This window comes from Protopterus annectens, chromosome 9.part0 (genome assembly GCF_019279795.1).
Source record: "Protopterus annectens isolate FY-2018-M chromosome 9.part0, PAN1.0, whole genome shotgun sequence".
In the NCBI taxonomy this organism is placed as follows: domain Eukaryota; kingdom Metazoa; phylum Chordata; order Ceratodontiformes; family Protopteridae; genus Protopterus; species Protopterus annectens.
In genome coordinates, this window is record NC_056743.1 from 1266492574 (window position 1) to 1266513503 (window position 20930).

A 20930-nucleotide genomic window follows, 5' to 3' on the forward strand; every position below is an offset into this window, starting at 1 on the left:
GAAATTTACCCCTTGCCCACATTAGCTTGACAAGCCTTATCTGCAAAGCCATGGAGAGGATCATAATGGAACTCATAAATAAAGACATAGGGAACTTGCAGACTTTGGATCCAACCCAGTTTGGCTTTGTCAAAGGCAGATCCTGCCTCTTAAACTTGATTGACTTTTTCGAGACAGTCACCAAGGCCATTGATGAGGAAGGCAGTCCATACAGCCTACCTCGACCTGGCAAGGCCTTTGACACAATACCCCACTCAGGTATAATCGAAAAACTCATCAGCTTGAATGTAAACCCATACATCACAAGATGGGTTGCAAACTGGCTAAGCGACAGAACCCACAGGGTCAGAGTTGCTGGAGCCATGTCAGACTCAAAGCCTGTCACAAGTGGTGTCCCACAGGGCTCAGTCCTGGGTCCACTCTTGTTCGGCATCTACTTTTCTGAAGTACAAGCAAACACAGGAGGGTTATGGCTGACAAAGTTTGCAGATGACTGCAAACTGAAGCCATAGTCGAAAACACATCTGACACAGATATCCTCCAGAAGGGCCTCACAGAAGCGGATAACTGGTGCCAGAGCCATGGCCTGAAGTTAAGCGCCAAAAATGCATAGTCATACCCTTCGGGAAAAACAAGGTTACCCCTAGCTACCATATAGGTGACAATCCACTGAGCACAGAAAAAGTCATCAGGGATCTGGGGACCCAAGTTGACAGTAGTCTTCGTTTGACACTCATGTTGCTAAAGTAGTTAGGAAAACCTTCTATATCGCCCACCTGATCATGAAGGGATTCACATCTAGATCAAGGGAGGTCATCGTCCCCTGTACTCATCAGTCATTAGACCTATGATTGAGTACAATGGCCCGTTCGGAATGTATCTGACCAGACACCTGATGCAGCTTGAAAGGCCCCAAAAGTTCCTCACCAAAAGGATAAAGGGTCTCAAAAATATGTCTTATGCTGCCCGACTGAAAGAACTCCAGCTTTATTCAGTCTCATACCGCTTGCTCAGAGGTGACCTGTGCCTGACATATAAGGCCATGTCAAACCCAGATTTGATGAATATGCTTCACCTCAAAAATCTAGATCCCTCAGAACCACAAGGCGGAGACTTAAACCTTGACACGGTTATAAATAGAACGTGCTGGAGGGACAGATTCATCACCCAGAGACTCCCTATGCTGTGGAACAAAATCCCGGTACATGTGAGGCAGAGCACCTCGCTGGCCTTGTTCAAGAGGAATCTTGACCAATGGATGGGAGATCGCAGATATACCCCAGGGATTACTTCAGTGTCACTGCTTGACAGAGGCACAGAAAAATGATAGGCATAGTTTTTATTCAAACTAAAGGGGTGGCGAAAGCCACATAACTATGGGCTAGGCTTATAAATGCCCTTGGGCAGATAGCCTAGTATGAACCTATGAACCTATGAATCAGTAAAGCATTGCTACTTAAACATAGAGCAACAGGCACTTTCTGAAGAATAATAAGCATAAATCAACAGTATAAAAATATGACAGAAACCAGAACATTCTGCAAAATCAAGGACAGATGAAAAGCCACTGTAGTACTTGTGTCTACCTTGGATGGGGGGATACTGTGCACATTTTCACTGCATAACTGCTCCTTGCCTTGCTTGGACACATCCAGAATCACTACATGGGGGAGTGGGGTGCAACAAGTATGTCACAATTTAAAATGTCTCTGGCTGACTGTGATGGCCCTGACACATTTGTCATACCTCTCAACCTCAGAGCAAGAAATCTGGACAAAGGCATACATAGAAGTGGGACAAAGGCCCAAAAATAAGTAAAATTTTTAAACATTGCTCTTATAAACTTAGAACGATAATAGAATAGCAGGTCTTGCATTAGTATGAATTTTCTGAAGGGTATGAAATCTGAAACTCAAATGTCTGTCATTATTTTCTAACTTCACTCTTTAATGTTTTTCCACTAATTTGCCAAAAAACACAATTTTATGAATAATGGACCAAAAATGTGATGCAAAAATATAAAATAGCCACACAATACAGCTGGGAATCTGTCAAAGAAGGGACACATTTTTAATATTAGTAGTGCTAACTTGAGCAGCTGACAAAATAAAAGAATCTACATGCATTTCTGAAATAAAAGTAATCTATAACTCTGATTATTACAGTTATTTCTTAATTGTAAACCCTCCACGTTTTCTTCCAAAATTGCTATTTTGCGGAGGGATTATTAGGGAAAGAGCAACATTTTGAGCCAAAATCGGGGACACTTTGGAGGTTTGGCTATGCCTAATTCTATAAAGCAATTTATTTGCATGTACCTCACAACCTATTTATTTTTATTTATTTATTGACATTTGTTAACCAGGTTTGTCCAACTGGGCTTGTGGCCCATTTTCAGTGGAGACCCGAGGAGAAAAGCTCCAGTAATACATTTTAAAACAAGTACAATTTTAAACAATATCGATATAGTAGCAGTTATAGCAAAACGATTGACATATATGTTGGGTTACATGCATAAAGTTAAAGTTGAATTAAAAAGAAGCTAAGTAACAATTTTACATTGATATGGTTCAATAGGTCAACAATAAACATTTTTTGTTTGTATAAAATTGTCCAAATGCATAGTAGACACATTGGAGAGAGAGGTGTAATGAGGTACTAAGTATGGTCCTTTTGAGGGTACATAAAGGGAAGGAAGACTAGGTAGGGTTATGGCAAGGGCAGGTTCTGGAAACCTGTTAATGCAATAAATCTGGACAAGGCCAAATATATCGGGGGAACATAAACAGTACTAAAATTGTATAAATTGAGACAGTTGATAGAATAACAGGTCTTACTTTAGCATGCATTTTTCTGAATGTTATGAAGTCCGAAACTCAGTGTCTGTCATTATTAAGTGACTTAATTCCTAAATGATTTGCCAGAAAACCACAAATTTTATGAGGAACAAACCAAAAATAAGAAGCAAAAATCTATTCATTCTGTGAAAATCTGGACAGCTGGGAGGTATAGTTCAGCCAGGGCTGTCTTTGAGTTTGCCGCACTTCCCCCTCACAAAATCATGGTCGAATGGAGCCTCCCCCCTGCAGCCATTCCAATGAACCATTGCTTGGCTATTTCACCCCATTTACCATAAACACTAATGTGCATACTGCTTTACTTCTATGATGATTTGGACTTCATTTGAAAGTTTTATTTTGCATTTTACAGCACAAACACTGACAACTGCTAAACAAAGCAAACAAAAAACAGACTTAGCATTAAAATTTCTTTGCCCTTGAAACTCACATTCACTGAAACAGCATTGAAACCCATATTCAAAGAAAATACATTTTGCCAGTGACAGATAAAGATTAACTCTGGGCTGTTTTCAAATCATAGGCTCCTTTCACATGAAACATACATGTGCTCTTTGATACACCTCCCTGATTGTACTAAATTATAAGGGCATTTTAAATTTATTGTTTTGAACATTTTTCCAGTAAACAATGAAACAAAACGCATGCACCAATAATGACAAAACTGCCCACTTCAGAACATTTTTCCAGTAAACAATGAAACAAAATGCATGTACCAATAATGACAAAATTGTCCAGTTCAGAACATTTCCATCATAAAAGTCTACTCAAACTTCTACAGTCCACCATTATCAGTAAATGTGCACAATCTCCGAAGTAAAAGTCATCTAAATAATTTCACATTAAAGAGATCTGTAACTAATGAAGAGGTTGCTGCTAGCAAACAGCTTTATATTTCATTGTTTCACTGTTTCATCTACAAATAAAGTGCCCATTGCCCTTGAGGAATAAATTGCCTATGTTGCATTAAAAAAATGATAAGCCAGTAATATTGCAATAGGCAATGGATAGCAAACTGATAACAGGTTCATAGTTACTAGGTATCTTCGCCAAAAAGGGCTGCAGCATCCACCCCCTTTACAACACAGTACAGTATCAACAATGCAGCTACCTACTGTGGGAGTAGAACCCACAACCTTCTGCATCAAAACCAAATACTCTAGCTGTTGTGCTATTAACAATGCAAGCAGACTCAGCATAAGCAACACTAAACTTTTGTTCCCCTGCAGCTTTCAGTTTCTTTTAAAATCTACTTGACACTCAGCTGTATCGCTGAACTTTGCAGCACAAAAAAAAAAAAAATCTGCAAAAAGCCAAAATTTATTGGGGGGGGGACAAAAGCCCAAATATATGTCTGGCTCTGTAGCTCAGGGGTTAGAGCACTGGTTTTGCAAACCAGGGGTCATGAGTTCAAATCTCATTAGGGCCTGTGGCTTCTTTACCTTTCCTGTAACTAGTGTAGTCCAGATGCAGATTTGCTGTATCCAGGACTGTATGCAAGCTTCTGAACCCCCCCCCCACCCAGCCTTTCTGTGTTGGAGGGAAGCCTTCTAGCTTGGCAGTGGGAGTGGTAAGCACTAGGCAACCTGTCTACCTCATAAGGAGTGGTTCTGGCCCAGAAATTGTAGTTATTGGCCGTCTGGGCAATCTTTTCCATCTCTCTCAACTTTCTGATTTGAAAGCCGCATTTGCACTTGTTTCTTTCTTGTAACTAGTCTAGTGCAGATGCAGATTCTTAGTTTTAGCACTTGAATTTGCTTATTCGGGCTCAGCACTTGCTCAGAACTTGTTGTAAGCACTAAATAAGCTACTAATTGCTATAGCACTAAACCTTCCTCATTACCTAGAGGAAAACAGTTTTTGCACTTACCTTACTCACTTGCTTAGAGAAAAACATCTTGTACTCACTTTCCTCACTTATCTATAGGAAAATAGTTTTTTATTCAGGCATGTCTAAGGGTCAGCTCCTAGTGTTCTCTCCTGTCTATCTGATGAACCCTGGCATCTTGGGGCAATGCAGAAATGGCCTCATGTACACAGACAGCCTTCTCCTCCTACCACCCAACACTGCAACCTGTGAGAGATGCACTTATCTAGCCAAACTGGAGGTAATGCTCTCTCCAACCAAGACTGAACTTTACATTCAAGAGGAGAAGGTAAACACTTGCACCACACCACACTTTTCACTTAGTCTCACTAAATCTACACCACCAAAATACAAACATAGAAACACAAAAACATTCACAGAGGCTCTCGGTAATAATCTGCCCAAGCAACAGAGACCTCCAAAGCAGAAATGCAAGCAACTTCCACCCCCCAACACAACCTAAATGACACATAGCCCACAGACTCAGTGTGCTACTCAACCACATCCAATAAGGCAAAACAATGTATCAAACACACTAGTCATAGGTAAGTCAGGCACACTGATGTCCCACTCACCAGGCTAAACAAGGACAAGGTTACTGTCAGCTGCCTGTCGGGTGAGAGGATCTGCCACATAACCCATGCACTCAGGTCTCTCCACAACAAGTACAAATATGACTCTGTCATTGTCCATGTTGGTGTGAACGACCTGAGATGTACCTCCCTGGACTACATGAAAAGAGACATTGAATAGCTCTCTGATCTTGTAGCCCAGGCAGGAATGACCCTAGCCCTGAGTAGCATTCTGCCATCATCCAGAATGATGGTGCAGTACAAAGACAAAATGATTGACTCCAACAATTGGCTAAGCTACTGGTGTCATTCTAAGGGGATCCAGTATTTGTCTGCTTGGGATGACATGGTAGACAGACCACGATGCTTTGCCAGAGATGGCCTGCACCTGTCGCCCCTGGGATTCCGGATACTGGCTAAGGCTCTTGCCGCCCCTATAGTACTTTTTTAGGCAATGTTCAAATGACAAATTCACCACCGTAACAGGAACAGGCAAGCAAAAACTGAGGGTAATGCTACTCAATGCTAGAAGTCTAAATCTCAAAATGCACTCACTCGAGGCACTCTTTAAAATGGAGAACATCATTATCTGCGCAGTGACTGAGACCTGGTTCAAGGCTCCAGACAGCACCCCTGCACTACCAGGCTATAACCCATACCACACTTTTCGGCCATGTAACCTGGATCGGAACATCAAAGGTGGTGGTGTGTCCATATTCATTAAGGATATCCACACCTCCAGGCTAGTTGCTCAGCATAATGCATCCGAGGTTATCCAGGTGAAACTAACTATGGGCAAAACTGCAATCCAAATTGTAGCTTGCTACAGATCCCCCACCATGCCCCAGGATTCCCACTCCTCATTTCTTAATACACTGGAAAATATTAGGGTTCAACCAAACACCCTAATAATAGGCAATTTCAACTACCCCACCATTAACTGGGAAAATTACTCGTGTACCAACTCTTGTGCTCAACATTTGCTGGAATTCATAAATTCCAATGCCATGGATCAACTTATCCACACCCCCACCAGGGGCAGCAATATCCTAGACCTGGTTATTACCAACATGGGCAACCAGTGCTCCACACCAGAGGTCAAGTCCTCGTTGGTCAGATCCGACCACAAGCTAATCACCCTAGACATCCACATCCCTCACCCACCCCCCATTAGGGAAACCACAGTAAAAAATTTCTCCAAAGCCAACTTCATGCTTCTTAAGACAGAAGTGGCAAACTTCACGACACCCATGCTGACGGGACAATAGAGGTATGACTGCTGAATCCTACACAAATGCACTTTATAAGCACTTATATGAGTGCAAGGATTGTGCAATCCCTAACAGAACCAAGATGCTATCCTCCAAAAAAAGGAAGCCAATCTGGTGGTCCCCTGCCATAAACAAACTGTACAACAGAAGGACGAAATTATTGCAAAAGAGAGTAAAATCCCATGAGTGGAGGAGCTCCCTGATCAGCCTCAGTAAGAAGTTGAGATCCTTTATAAGATCCTCCAAAGCTAGCTATGAAAACAAAATCGGCACTGATTCTAAGGACAACCACAAATCATTCTAAAGCTATGTCAAGAATCTCAATGGCAACACTCAGATCTGCTCTGAGTTACAGCACAATGGCACTAAATATACAGAACCAACTGATATTGCCAACATCCTGGCAGATAGGTTCAGTGCTAACTTTACCCCCCCTGTCATCCCCTAAAGGGCCCCTCTCTATACCAGAAGAATGCAAAGTTCCTGTAATCACGACTGCACAGGTAAAAAACACACTATCCAAAGCCAAGAACACCGCATTCATGGGACCTGATGACATCCCAGGCTGTGTTCTACATGAACTACAGAACAAACTGGCACCCCACCTAAGTACCATGTTCCATCATAGCCTCACCTCAGGCTATGTGCCCACTGAATGGCGCACAGCGACAGTTATCCCACTCCACAAAGGGGGAGCCACCACAGACCACGGAAACTACCACCCCATTAGCCAAATGAGCCTGGTCTGCAAGGCTATGGAACGTATCATCATGGAACTTATAAACAATGACATTGGTAATCTCCAAACTCAGGACCCCACCCAGTTCGGGTTTGTAAAAGGCAGATCATGTCTCCCAAACCTGATAGACTTCTTTGAAGCAGTCACCAAAGCCGTAGATGAGGGTAAGGTGGTTCACACAGCCTATCTAGATCTCGCCAAGGCTTTCGACACCATCCACCACTCTGGAATTATAGATAAACTCACTAAACTAGGTATAAATCCATATGCCAAAAGATGGGTTGCCAACTGGCTCACTGACAAAGCCCACACTGTGAAAGTAGCAGACTCCAAATTAAACTTCAGACCAGTGACAAGTGGAGTACCACAGGGTTCAGTCCAGGGTCCTCTCCTGTTTGGTATCTACTTCTCTGAAGTACAAGCCAACACAGAAGGTCTTTGGCTAATGAAGTTCACAGATGACTGCAAACTAGGAGCCATAATCAAAACTCCAAAAGATGTGGACATCCTACAAAAGGGTCTTGCTGAGACAGATGCCTGGTGTCAAAGCCATGGCCTCAAGCTCAATGCCAAAAAGTGCATTGTCATCCCTTTTGGTAAAAACTCAGTACCCATGAACTATCACATAGGTGGTAGTCTACTTAACACTGAAAGTGTGATAAGAGACCTTGGGACACAGGTGGACAGTAGTCTCTCCTTTGATAATCACATTGCCACAGTAGTCAGGAAATCCTTCTATGTGGCACTCCTCATAACAAAAGGTTTCTCATCCAGGAAAAAAGAGGTCATTGTTCCCCTCTACTCGTAACTCATTCGACCCATTATAGAGTACAATGCCTCTTTTGGTATGTACCTCACAAGACATCTACAACAACTGGAAAGGCCACAGAAATACCTCACAAAGAGGATTACCGGCCTCAAAGAGATGCCCTATGCAGACTGTCTCAAATAACTGCAGCTTTACTCCGTTGCATTTCACCTACTCAGAGACGATCTCTGCCTAACACACAAAGCTATGTCAAACCCGGAGCTTTTAGACATGCTCCACTTAAAGAAATCCCAATCCCTACGAGCTACACGATCTAGGGACCTAAACCTCATCACCACAATAAACAGAACATGCTGGAGGGATAGATTCCTGTCCCAGAGACTTCCCATACTCTGGAACAAACTACCTATCTATATCAAACAAAGCTCCTCATTAGCACTCTTCAAGAAAAATCTTGATGATTGGACGGAAGATAGGAAATTCACCCCGTGGATCACTCCTGTGGCTTTGCTCGACAGTGGCACAGGAAAATAATTTTCTTGGGTGGCGAAAGCCAGGGTACCTTTGGCTAGGCTTGTATAGGCCCTAGGGCCAATAGCCTAGTACCTACCTATGAACCTATTATTAAAAAGGTTTTGTTTGGAAAAGGTGGTGTAATGAATCTTGGGAGAGGGATGTAGAAAATTAGTTAGATTTGAAGGAAGTGTTTTTGGCAAATAAAACTAGCAGCTAATGTTTAGCCAGGGTTAAATGAGTTGATTTCTTTGAAACGTGTTATAAAGAACAGAAGGATACTTTAAGATGGTTTTGTTTTAGTCCACCTTAAAATGAAGAGAACAGTAGTAAATGCATAATTGAATGAGTGATCATGTGATTTTATGCTATTTAAAACTTATACATATGCAAAGTATGTCTAATGAAATCCTGTTGCTATGAAGGATGAAAGTACTAACTTGTAGCTGTTGTATCATTTTTATAAATACCATGGTGAAGTGTATATTCCGGTATTTTATTTCAAGTACATACATATAATTTCATACATTCACACAAACATATATACATATACCGATATATTCTATATCCTTGCCACAAAAATGGTACTGAGAAGGTGAATGACAGCATTATGATCTGATTATAATTCATTCATTAAAAAATGCCAACACTAAACTTGACAGAGTAAAATTTCTTTACACCACAGGTTTATATCCACAAACAGCAACGTAACCACAAATTTGACTACTGTTTTGGTAATGTCATATTATTTCAGTACGTGTCAGATTACAACTTTTTGTATACTGCATTTTATTGAAATAAGATACATTAAATGAAAAAATAGTTTATGAGAATATACGCACACACTCTTCTGCAACACTTGTTAAACTGGCTGCTAGTACAATACAATGGAAATATTATTTTCAGATAATTTTAGGTTAAGCAAGCTTAATGTGGTAGAAAGCCCTACAGCTTCAACAAACAAAAAGTAATTCTATTGGAATGAACATTTGAGACTCATTTAATATGAACTGACAAGATTGGTGATTACAGAGATTGATACTTGGCTGTCGCATGTAAGATAGTTTCCTAAAGGCAAGCATTAGTACATATTAAATTTACAACTCAGCACATCACAAATGTGTACTGAGATGCACCTACTGCGACCACCATTTATACTTCCCAAATGTCAGGATTACATTGTTTGGCATGTTTTGCCGATTGTAACTTTGAGTATTGGGTATCCCTTTGCATGGTAAATTGGGGAAATTATGTCGACTGAGCAGTAAAGTAGACTTGTGTAAAATATTACCGTGACAGTAGATGTCCTTCTCTTTACTGTTGGAGTATTCTTAACATGAGGGATCCCCTGCCAAGGGTGGCCTGACATTTGGCCAGTATACCAAAGCATTTAGGTTGTTAAGGATATCCCATTACATTACACATATGTTCCCCACACTAGGTATACGGCATAAAGTTAACGTCCGGATGTATCAACCTCAGAACTGAGAGCCCAAGGAAGAATGCCAGCTCTAGGATACCAGAGGATAACATACACTTCCAGAAGGACAAAGGACCAGGGGGAGAAGGGAGGGAGTGAATACTGCAACAGTGAAGAGAAGGACATCTACTGTCATGATAAAATCTTACACAACACACTATGTCCTTCCATTTCACTGTTGCAGTATTCTTAACATGAGGAAGAGTGTAAAAGCTCAGGAAGATGACAGGGAGGAGGATGGGCCTGCAGAGCTTTCTAGGAACCCATGAAGAATCTCTCTAGCAGTACTAGCTCCAGCCCTGGATATGGCATCCAACTTGTAGTGCTTGGTAAAGGTATGCACAGAAGTCCAGGTAGCTGCCTCAAGGATAGAATTAGTATTCAAAGCCTTGAAAAAAGCACAAGAAGAAGCCACAGCCCTAGTAGAGTGAGCCTTGACCATACAAGGAAGGCTCTTACCATGATAAGAATAACAAAAGGAAAAGGATTTAGAAATCTAAGAGAAAATAGTTTGCTTGGAAACCTTCAAATTTAATGATCTAGGATAAAAAGAAACAAAAAGCTGATCAGAGTTTCAAAAAGCTTTAGTTTTGTCCAAATAAAATCTGAGTTGTCTATGCACATCGAAAGGGTGCAACACGTGCCCACAAGTGGATTGCAGAGAAGGGAAAAAAGTGGGCAAATGAATAGGCTGATTAAGAGACAACTCATTCATCATCTTAGGCATAAAAGAAGGATTAGTACAAAGGGATGCTCTGTCCTTATGAAAAACTAAATAAGGAGAAATAGTCATAAGGGCTTGAAGCTCAGACTCCTGTGTGGCAGAAGTAAGAGCTAACAAAAGAACAGTCTTCCAAGAACTATGTTGTAAGGAAGCTGAAGCTGCAGGCTTAAAAGAAGCCTGTGCCAATTTCTCCAAAATGAAATTAAGAACCCAGGAAGGAGGACAAGCTTTCTGAGAGGTCTAATACGAAGGACACCTTTAAGAAACTGTTTGACCTCAAACCTAGAGGCCAAAGGAAGAGCTAAAGGCAGACAAACAGAAATAGCTGAGAGGTGGGCTTTAATAAAAGAATATGCCAACCCAGGATTGAGCAATGCACACAAATAAGAGAGAACCAAAAGAACATCAACAGTAACTGAGTTCAGGTTACGAGAAAGACACCAAACAGAAAACCTCTTCCACTTGGACAAGTAGGATTTCCTGGCCTCCTACAGAACCCGAAGCCTGTCCTCAGAAAAAAAAGGTGCCTATAGGGAATCAAAATCCTAACATCCACAGTGCCTGATGAAGAGTGAAGAGGTGCGGATGGATGAGAGATTCCTTGTCTTGTGTGAGGTAACTTGTGATGAACTGCCCTTGGCTAAATGCAGAAGAAGAGGGAACCAATACTGCCTTTGGCCAAAAAGGAGTCACCAGCAAGAGTTTGGGAGCATCCTGTTTTATTTTGCACAGGATTTTTGAAATGAGAGGAAGGTGATGGAAGGCATAAAGAAAGATCTCCTTCCATGAAAAAGACAGGGTTTCCACCTACCAGGCCAGAGGACATGGTGTTCTGGCACAAAACTGAGGAAGTTGCCTGTTCACAAGGGAGGCAAAAAGATCTACTTGAGGAATACCCCACTGGTGGATAATGCTCGGAAAAAAGAAGTTATGTACTCACCGCAACATTCCATCTATATTGTCCATTTTCATTCTTCCTCAACTGTTGGGTTTAGATCAGATCCTGGGATCCAACTCAGCTGTTACTAAAGCTCACAGTAACCAAAAAGCTCTCAAACTTCTCTCTTACCCATAATGTACCAACCCCTAACATACCTCAGCTCTATTTTGCTGATTTTACCAGAAGTGGTATCTATTAACATGCATACACAAATGGATACTTAAAAGTTTATATGTCGAATAGAGGAAACTATATTAGGAGCTCAGTCAAAAGGACAGTGGTGTCCTTATAATATCTCATTCATCCAGATGTTTGTAGAAACAAAGGATGGGGTTTGGTGGGCGGGAAGTTAAGGAAGAATGAAAATGGATGACACAGATGGAACACTATGGTGAATACATAACTTCTTTATCTGATGTTGTCAATTTTCATTCTATTCTCAGCTGTTGGGACAGAGTCCCCAGCTACCTGAAACCCTGGGTAGACTCTAAGAAAGGATATTCCTAAGCACAGTTGAACCATAGGATGCTCTACCCCTTGGGCAAGATCTAATTTGTAATGAGTGATAAAGGTATGAGGACTTGCCCAAGTTGCTGCTGCATGTATGTTGTCCATGGAAACCCTGGATATAAATACTGAAGATGTGATGGATCTAGTTGAATGGGCTCTTTCAGGTTTAGCTAAGGTAAGACCCAATTTGTTACAGATAAAAAATACATTCAGTCATTACTTCTGAGACTGATTTACCCACTTTCAAATCTGTAAAGGAAATAAACAATTAGTCTGTCTTTCTGATTTCTTTTGTCCTGTGTAGATAAAAACATAACAGTCGATGAACATCCAATAAATGCGACATATATTCACCTTTGTTTGCAAATTTAGGAAAGAATACTGCAAATGAATGGATTGATTGATACTGGATTCTGACACCACCTTGGGAAGGAAAGCTGCATTGGTTCATAATGTAACTCCATCCTTATGAAAAATCAAGTAGGGAGGTTTTTAATACAAGGCTTGAAGTTCTGAAACTCTTCTAGTTGAGGTAATGGCTACTAAAAAGACAGTTTTCCAAGTAAGAAACTTAAGGTCACATTTAGCTGCTGGTTCAAAGGGGGAGTGCATTAATGCTCGTCTCATGGATGAATTTGAGATAGATTGTAGGGTAGCCAGTTGAGAAGCCACAGATGATTGGGCCTCAGCAGAAATGGTTCTCAAAAGGGAAGTTGAGAGTTTTTTGATCAAATCCCTTTGCAACTAATAAAATGTGCCAAATAATTCAGCAGCCTATGGACAAAGATTACTGAAGTGTAGACACACTTCCCAAACCTGTCCATCACCCTAGACTCCCTGTTAGGGGGATGAATAGAGGAACTTTGTTCAGCAAGTTCCTTCTTGGTGGCACCACCATGACCATGACATCCATGGGCACCCCTTTATCCCAAAATTCCTTCCATGCTGGTGGAGCTAGAATCCTATCTGGTCTTTGGGTATTGGTTCAACTGCATCAGACTCCTTACATGCCCGCTGAGAGACTAAATCAATGAGCTTGTCATCAGGTGGACTAACCCAGGAAGTAGATTGGTCAGCTCCAAAAGCCTCCAGAAATACTGACTCCTCAGGTGAAGGGTTGCTAGGGGGTCCAACTACCTCTCTGTTTCAGGATATCAAGGTTGTCCCCAAATTGGACATCTTCTGGAGGTGATTGTGGGGACTCTTCAGCTTCATTGAAGTCTGTATCCTCAGTGACTGACTCTTGTGGAGAGTCTAAGTGCCTACTCTTACACTTTCTCTTCCTAGGGACCTCCTCAGTGGGATGTTCTCGGGAGGTGTCAGAAGAAACAGCAAAACCCTGCTGGGTAGTCTCCAGGTCTTGGGCTGGCTGTTCCTGTGGCATCAAAAGATGAGGCTCCAAGTGCAGAGACATCTTGGAACTTGATTAGAAATCCGAAGAGTGTGGCTGCATCAGTACTGTCAAAGCAGAGAAAAATCTCTCAGGCAGATCGCCCCAGAGAGAGACAAGACCTTGGAGCCGAGAAAGCAGGCTTCTGGACTGTTGTCTCCTCCCACCCCGAATGCAATCCCATCCAAGGAGGAAGTTGGAGCTGAGCTATGCAGTGCTGAAGCACCAAGGCTCAGAGACAGCTCTGAAACCTTAAGAGTTAACTGAAGCACCTTGGATCCAACAGGGAAGCTTCAGCTCCAAGTGTCCTCCATATCCAAAGATGAGGGAGCAGGGGCACTCACAGTCAGCTTCTGATCTGATGATAATATCATCCTCAGATCCAAGCCTGACAGACTGGAAGACCCAGATCCAAGGGCTCTGAAGCAATCAAAGGAATCAGAGAAGGAGTCTGAGGTGGTGGAGTGGTTGATGGACAGTCTTCCTGACCTGAAATGGTAGGACCTGATAACACATCCCTCTGGATCTGCACTGAGAAAAAATTCCTCCACATCTGAACCATGTCTTCTTCAGTCAAACTCCTGGATGAGTGAGATGATGCCAGGGAAGGTGAGTTTGTATGGCACCTTTCTAGAAGTGGGAAATTCAGCCTAGAAGGTACAGGATCAACCGATGGGGAATATCAAGTCCTAGGTAAAACTATTGGATCTTGAGTAGTCAGATCTGAGGATGTAGATGACCCTTTTTCTTTGGATCTGAGGGGGAAAAGGTTTGAGATCTCCTCAAATCTGACTTAGTCCTCTTCCTGGAAGGCTTGGAAGACAGAGCTGAGGAAGTAGAAGGAGCAGGAGATTTCATCCCCTTGGATTACAGTTTGGGGGACTGAGCCCCTGCAATAGTTTCCCCAAAGGAAGAAAGTAACATTCCTTTCGATATTAATTTATTTTTTCTATCCACTAATGCATGTGGATTAAATTTGTTCATAGCTTCATAGGTAGGTACTAGGCTATTAACCCTAGGGCCTATATAAGCCTAGCCAAAAAGGTACCCTGGCTTTCTCCACCCAAGAAAATTATTTTCCTGTGCCCCTGTCAAATGTGGCAGATGGAACAGTCTTCTTGAAGGTGCTGAGGACCTAAGCAATCGACACAAAGATTGAGGTCATCCGAAAACTTCTGCCCACACGTCAAAAAATTTTTGAAGCCAGAAGGTTCCTTCTTAGCCATTCTTACTATAAAAAGAAAAAAAAGTGGCAACCAAGTCTTTCATGAAAAGTGGTCAATGAGATCTGGAGTATGTTAGGGTTTGGTGCGTTATGGGTAAGGGAGAAGCTAGAGAGCTTTTTAGTTACCATGAGCTTTAGTAACAGCTGAGTTGGATCCCAGGATCAGATCTGAACCCAGAAACTGAGGTTATAATGAAATCTGATAACATCAGATCATATCTTTGTGAAGCATCCACTCATGAGATTGTGTTACAAACCTCAGGGATTCTGCCACAAAATTCTGACTTGAAGGAATGTGCACTGCCTAAAGTGTCACTTGGTACTGAATAGCTAGTTCCCAAACCAGAAATGCCAATCTGCAAAGAAGACAGGATGTTATCCCCCCTTGCTTGTTGACATACCACATCACTGTGGTGTTGTCTGTAAAGATCTTTAGGGGCTCTGGAGAAAGAAAGATGACGGAAAGCAGTTAGAATCAACAGACAAGCTCTCATCTCCTTGATATCAATGTGCACCTTCTTTTGCTGAGCAGACCAGAGCCCTTGCACCTTTAGATGTCCGAAGGAAGCCTCCCAACCCCTGTCAACAGCTCCTGAGAGGGAAGTAGGGGTTGAAAGGGGAGCCCTGGATTCAAAATCAGTTGGTGAATCCACCACTGAAATTCTAACTTGAGACATGGAAGAAGAGGAATTGTAAACTAGATGATGAGAATGCTGATGCCAAACTGACTTTAGATACAACTGAAGCTTCCTTATGTACAATTTGACAAAGGGAGGCATAGGGATGTTGGATGGCATGAATCCCAGAGCTCTCAGAAATTCCCTGGTTGAAATCAAAGCCAGAGGAAGAAGGGACTGAAAAAAGGAGATCAGAGTTAAAGCCTTGGGAGGAGGCAGGGATGCGAGCATAGGAAGGATCTGCATCCTGCATCCCAGAAAAACATGGTCCTGTGATGGGGACAGGAAAGACTTTTGAAAATTTACAGTGAACCCCAGGTTTTGCAACACAGCGATGGCAAACTGAAGATGCTATAAAAGAATCTCTGGAGAGGAGGCTTGAATAAGCAGGTCATCTAAATAAGGAAATACCAGAATGCCCATGAGCCTGCAAACAAGCAATCACAGGAGCTAGTGAATACCCTTGGGTCAGCAGAGAGACCAAAGGGCAAAGCAGAGAACTGAAAATGCCAGGAAGCAACAGAGACTTTTAAATACTTCCTGAAAAAGGGATGAATACACATATAGAGGTAAGCATCCTTGAGATCCAGAGAAACCAGAAAAGCCTGAGGAAGCAGCATACGTAACAAAGGCTGAAGAGATAACATTTGAAAGGAAGGAACCTTCAGAAAGGTATTCAAGTCAGAAAGATCCAGAATGGGTCTCAAAGTGTCATCTTTCCTGGGGACCAAAACATTCTGGAATAAAACCCTTTCCCCCTTTGAGAAACTGGAACCTCTTGAATAGTTCCTTGAGTCAAAGAACCCTGAAGCACCTCTGGAAAAAAATCCAACTGGTCTTAAGATGGTTGAGGAATACCCATAAAATGGGGAAGAGATTTCCAAACCATGAAATACCCTTGGTGAATGATGGAAAGAACACAGAAAGCCTGGGTTATGCTTAACCAAATAGGAAGAGACAAAGAAAGATTGTGTGAAACAGGAATGTGGCTGGGAAGAAATGGGCAGTCAGACAGCACCTGGTTTATCTGGAAAGGAAGGCTTCTGAGAAGGAGGGACCTGGGTATACTTAGCAGGGGAGCCCTCCAAGAACCCTTTTTACCTTCAGGAGAAGGACAAGACTGCCTTCTAACAAAAGTCAGTTTATTGGGATAGTTTATCTGAAACTTTGGCAGAGGGGAAACAAAAATATGTTTCAGGTCCTGTAACTCCTTCCCTTTTTCCTGCAGGAGCTTGAACAAACCATCAGCAGCAAGACCAAACAAAAATTTGTTGTCCAGAGGAGCATCCATCAACTTAGCCTTAATGTCATCAGCCAGAGAGTGAAACCATAGCCAGGAATACTTCCTCAACACAGAACCAAAAGCAGCAACCCTAGAAGAAACATTTGCTGCATCATAACCACATTTAAGAGAATGATGAGCTAATTGTAAAGAAGTCCCTAACAAGAACAAGGCAGAAGTATTTCCCTCAGAATCAGGAAAGTCAGAAATACCCTGGCAAGCCTGACAAAGGAAAGCCAAAATATATCTGGTCATACGAGTTTGATAATTAACATCCCAAAAGGTTGGGTAGCTGGAGTATAAACCTTTTTTCCCAGCCTTTCCATAGTCCTGCTGTCCTTATCAGAAGGAAGAAGCTTGGTAGAAGGCAGCAATTTAGAAGACATGTCAGATACCACAGAGAGCACCAAAGGGTCAGCAGGTTATAAAACTGATTAGGTTTTTTAGGAGCAGATGACTGTGAGTCAGGGGCCTGAGGCACAGAAGAAAATTCATTCAATAAAGCAGCCAAAACAGGAGGAAGAGCAGTGGATTTAGGAGACTCCATATGAAGGATCTCATAATAACTTCTCTGAATTCAGACATTTGGGCACAATCCCATTTAAAGAATTCCATCATCCTGGAAATAGTATCCCCAAATGAAATCTCTTCAAAATAAGATTCAGGCCTAGCAGGCACCTCTTCCTCACAACTGTAATCCAAAGGGGAAGGAATCTGAGTAGAAAGATCCAGAGATTCTTCCTCAGAATCCTCTTCTTCCTCAGAAGAATCCTGTTCTCTAGTCCTCTTGAGAGGAGAAGATGACCTAGGTGGAGCCAAGACAGAGACCCCTCTTAGGAGGCATCAAGGCCATAAGAGCATTGAACAAGATGTGTAAAATTCTGCCATTCACATTGAGGGTCCTTAGGAGCAGGTATATATTTTGTCTTTTGCTTCTTTTTTATGGGTACGTCCACCATATAAAACTTAGAAGGCTCTGACGTTAGCATACACTCAATTACTGCAGGTGACACTTTCTCCCTCACCAGTATCTGAGGAACCTGACTAGGCCCTTTGGTGATAATCAGCCGCAGTTCCAGTTGAATGCAAGAAGTGACTGTCTGCAAGGCCTCTGAGGATGTGCAAGAAGCCGGATCCATGCCTACCTTGAAAGTGGTCACAGCAGAGGAATCCAGCACAAGAAATGGTTGATCCTCTGGGCTTTCACCAGCATCAAGAGAAATGTCTAGCGGAGGTGGCATAGCCGAAAATTCTGACCTGTCTTTTCTGGCCTTCTTCTTTGAAGATGGCTGACCCTCAGACTGGGAAGGTATAGTGTCTTTTGCTAAAAGCTTTAGCACTGGTTTTCTAGATAGATGGCTAGGGATTAAAGATGACTATGTAAGGTCTTGAAACAAAAGCCTGAGAAATAGTGTAGGATGTATAACTGATGTGGAATCTGTCTCCCACACTGACATTTACCCTTTCTGGATAACAAGAAACCCCACAACAACACAAGTGCAAAAGAAAAGGATAAGCAAAATACCCCAGTGGGGGATGCGACAACCCACCACTAGGCCAGTAATCAAGGAGCCTCAATCCTCACCACTGGCACCAGTGGGGGACGTACACTGGGAGGATGACAAGTTACACACACAATATTTCCAGATGCAGCTGTCTGCATCAAGTGCAATTCCTTTAAGGGCACACAGAAACCGCAGTCAGTCCAGGGCTGTTTTCTCCCTCTTTCTCCAGATCTCTAATAAAACTCCCCACTGACACAGTTATAGAGTAGTTATCTCAGCTGACTGGCCAAGCCTAGACCTCCAGCACCATCTCTGTTCAACCAATGTTTTGTGTCTCTGCCCAAGTACCTTATACACACACTCTTTGAGGTTTGATTTACAGACACACTCTCACCTGGGAATATGGGTTCTCTAGATAGATGGCTAGGGATGAAAGATGACTATGTAAGATCTTGGAACAAAAGCCTGACAAATAGTACATGTATGTATAGTCATAAGAAGTACCTAAACAACACAAACACTGCTCATGACAGTCTTTATGGGGAATCTTGTCTCCCACACTGGCATTTACTGGATAACATGAAACCTCACAACAACACAAATGCAAAAGAAAAGGATAAGCAAAAACCCCCAATGGGGTATGTGATGAACCACCAGTGGACCAGTAATCAAGGAGCCTCAATCCTCACCACTGGCAGCAGTATGGCACATACACTAAGAGGATGACAAGTTACATACACAGTATTTCTTGATGCAGCTCCCTGCATCAAGTGTAATTCCCCTAAGAGCACAAAGAGACCACAGTCAGTCCAGGGCTGGTTTCTCCCTCCTTCTCTAGATCCCCTGTAAGACTTCTCACTGGGACAGCTATAGAGTTGAGATCTCAGCTGAGTGGCCAAGCCAAAACCTCCAGCACCCTCTCTGTCCGACCAATACTTCATGTCTCTGCCCAAGTAGCTTACACACACTCTTTGAGGTTGGATTTACACATAAGGCTGGCATAGGTTTATTAGCTATGCCCTCTTCTACCCAGACTATAAAGTAGTTATCACTCCCACTAGCCACTCCTTATCAGCTACTTTTAGTTCCTTCAGAAAGGGTGTCCAATCTTACTGCGTAATGTTACTATTAATATAAATGGTAGTTTGACCAAGAGGAAGACTATCAGGAGTGGGCTACACAGTGTCATCAAATAAATATGCAAATAGTCTCAGAACTTAAATATCTCAAGGCTAATCATCCACAATGAAAGGTTTAACTATATTTAAAAATAAAAGAACAAGAAAATACTCAGTATATAGTCACAGTTACATCAGAGTTCAAAATCACAGGAAATATTTAAAACAACATTGCAGGACAGTCTCAAATAAATAAAGAAAAACATCTAATTACTATACTCTAGTTAACTTACTTCAGAGCAAGGCAAGTGTGTGGTGAATGGATATTGTCAGGTCCAAGACAGAATACAGAATGCTGAGTCTCTCTCTCAGAGACTTCTTAAATTAATATCTCAAATATTACTGCTGGGATAGCTTGCAGAATGACATCATTTCTTGTCATCTGACTCCTAGTTCCCAGGCTCAAAAACAACCATTTATGGCAACTGGTAGCATTTAGCATCTACCTGTGAAAATAAATAGACAAGGGATTTTCCTCAGATCTAAGGCAGATCCTGGAAGTCATAAAACAATAAAACACCTCCAAGACAATGGAGGAAACTTCTCAGCACAGACAATGTGCCTGTAGCTGCCATAAATTAATTTAATTTCAGCTATTTTTCAGAAGTTTTACTGGACTGAAGTTAACCACCTGTATTCCAGTTTCCACTGTTAAAACATATACATCTAAACAGTTACAATAGTGCATGTACATTTCTGTTCTCTTCAAGCAGGGCACACTGTGGATACAGCTTTAAGCTCAGTACTTTATGAAATATGTCAACACACATGTCTGTACAAACCTAGTTTGGCATATATAAGACATATGGTTCTAATACATTTGTAATACAAGGATCTTACATTAAGCATGTTCACATTCACAAATGACACATAACCATTTACAAAATTCCAGACAGCTGTGCTGGCAGTATCTCCCTTTGTCACACTTCTGTATAAATGATGTTGATATTCACAAATGACATATAGTTATTTACAAAATTCCAGCCAGCTGGGCTGGCAGAATCTCCTTACAGGACAATTCTTCCCCCCTCAAATACTCAAACTAGTTTTTCAAATGACCATTTAGAAACATTGCTTGAGAGGGATGACCCTATCTGGGAATATCTTACCCCATTCTCTGTCTTGACAGCTGATCTGTCTTGGCATTGCTAACCCCACTGTGGTGCTGCACTGTCATATTATATGTCTGCAACCCTAGGCTCCACCTTAGTAACTTTGCATTTTTCTGGCTGGCTCAATGTAGCCATGTTAAGGGATTGTGATCTGCAACTACAGTGAATTTCCTTCCATACAGATAAGGCTGAAGTTTCTGCAGTGCCCACACTACGGCTAGACATTCCTTTTCTATAGCTGCATAGCTTTCCCCCCTGGGTTGAGCCTACGGCTGAGATATACCAAAGGGTGCTCTTCTCCGTCTGAGGAATTTGGCT

The 20930-nt window shown here is 42.0% G+C and overlaps 1 protein-coding gene and 1 non-coding gene across 2 annotated transcripts in view; one reads left to right on the top strand and one right to left on the bottom strand.

The window, feature by feature from the left end:
• Positions 1 to 20930, bottom strand: part of LOC122811987 (carabin-like) — a 1241323-nt gene that overhangs the window by 491391 nt on the left and 729002 nt on the right. The gene's annotated exons all lie outside the window — the stretch shown is intronic.
• TRNAA-UGC lies at positions 4215 to 4287 on the top strand. Its single transcript has one exon. It is a non-coding gene; the product is annotated as a tRNA-Ala (tRNA).